A 1,718-nucleotide genomic window follows, 5' to 3' on the forward strand; every position below is an offset into this window, starting at 1 on the left:
TAGGAATCCCTAGCATGGCCGGCCACAAGGGATAAGGGATAGAGGAGATTTCGCTTCGAAATTCAAAATTAGAGATAGAGATTTGATTCCTTCTAGAAGTTTGACTTCTACTCTATAAATAAGATAATAGTAGAAAATTATGGACACAATTTTTGTGACAATTTTTTGAGACAATTTTCAGAATTAATTTATGCCCTCAGAGTTAAGGCTGGCCGAAATTCTCAAGAGAGAAAGGAAGGAAAAAAATTTTCTCCAAAAATTCTACATCGTGCATGCGTTGGTGTTTGTGGAAATTCGAGTGTTTATTGTAACCCGTTTTGTCTCATGTGTGCCCACACACACGTCTTCGTGGATTCTAGGAATTGACGTAGAAGACATTGGTTTTCTAAACACAAAGATTGGAGCAAGGACTGTTCGTGGTCAAAGAACTCAAGTTATCATCCGAGTCGGCTTCCAGGTACTTTTCCTGATTGAGTTCTTAGTAAATGAATTAATGAGATTAATTTATTCGTGCATAAATTAATATAATCTATAGAGTATCTCAAAAGTTTTATGAAAATTTTTGTTATACACGATCCGCCTCTCCCCCCGCACCACCACGCTTTCGCATCTGAATTCGACACGGAGACCAACATGTCCCGGGTTTATTCCGGCGCTTCTCCATGGCTGTCCTGTGGCTGTACCGGGGCTGACCCGAGGATGTCCTGTGGCTGTCCTGGGGCTGTCCCGAGTTTGTCTCGGGTTTGTCCCAGGGATGTCCCGGGTCTGCCCCGGTGTTGTCCCGGGGCTTTCCCGGGGTTGACTCAGGGCAGTCCTGGGGATGTCTCGGGGCTGTACTGGGGTTGTCCTGGGGATGACCCAGGGCTTTCCCGGGGCTGCCCCGGCGCTGTCCCAGATTTGTCTCGGGGATGTCCTGGGGCTACCCCGGTGCTATCCCGGCGTGTCCCGAGGCTGTCCCGTGGCTGACCCGGGGCTGTCCCGTGGCTGTCTCGGGGCTGCCCCGGGGCTTCCTTAGGGCTGTCTTATGGCTGTACCGGGGCTGACCCGAGGATGTCCCGTGGTTGTCCCGGGGCTGTCCCGGGTTTGTCCCTGGTTGTCCCGGGGCTGTCCCGGGGCTATCCTGGGGCCCCGGGTTAGGCTCGGGTTTGTCCCGAGGATGTCCCGGGCCTGCCCCGGGGCTGTCCTGGGCCTGTCCCGAGGCTGACCCAGGGCGGTCCCGGGGCTGTACCGTGGCTGTCCCAGGGCTATCCCGGGGCTATCCTGGGGCCTCGAGTCAGTCCCGGGTTTATCCCGGGGATGTCCTGGGGCTGCCCCGGTGCTATCCCGGGTTTATTCCGGGCCTGACCCGGAGCTTCCTCGTTGCTGTCCTGTGGCTGTATCGGGGTTGACCCGAGGATGTCCTGTGGCTGTCCCGGGGCTGTCCCGAGTTTGTCCCGGGGATGTCTCGGGGCTGACCCGGGGGTGTCCCGGGGTTGTCCCGGGGCTGACCCGGGGCTGTCCCGGTGCTGTCCCGGGATGTCTTGGGGCTGTCCCAGGGCTAACCCGGGTCAGCCTCTGGGCTATACCGGGGCTGTCCCGAGGCTGACCCGGGGCTGTCTCGAGGCTACCCCGAGGCTGTCTTGGGGTTGTCCCGGGGACATCCCGGGTTAGCCTCAGGACAGCCCCGGTACAGCCCAGAGACTGCCCCGGGTTAGGCCTGGGGCCGCCCTGGGACAGCC

Source organism: Morus notabilis, unplaced genomic scaffold (assembly GCF_000414095.1).
Source record: "Morus notabilis unplaced genomic scaffold, ASM41409v2 Scaffold186, whole genome shotgun sequence".
Lineage (NCBI taxonomy): Eukaryota > Viridiplantae > Streptophyta > Magnoliopsida > Rosales > Moraceae > Morus > Morus notabilis.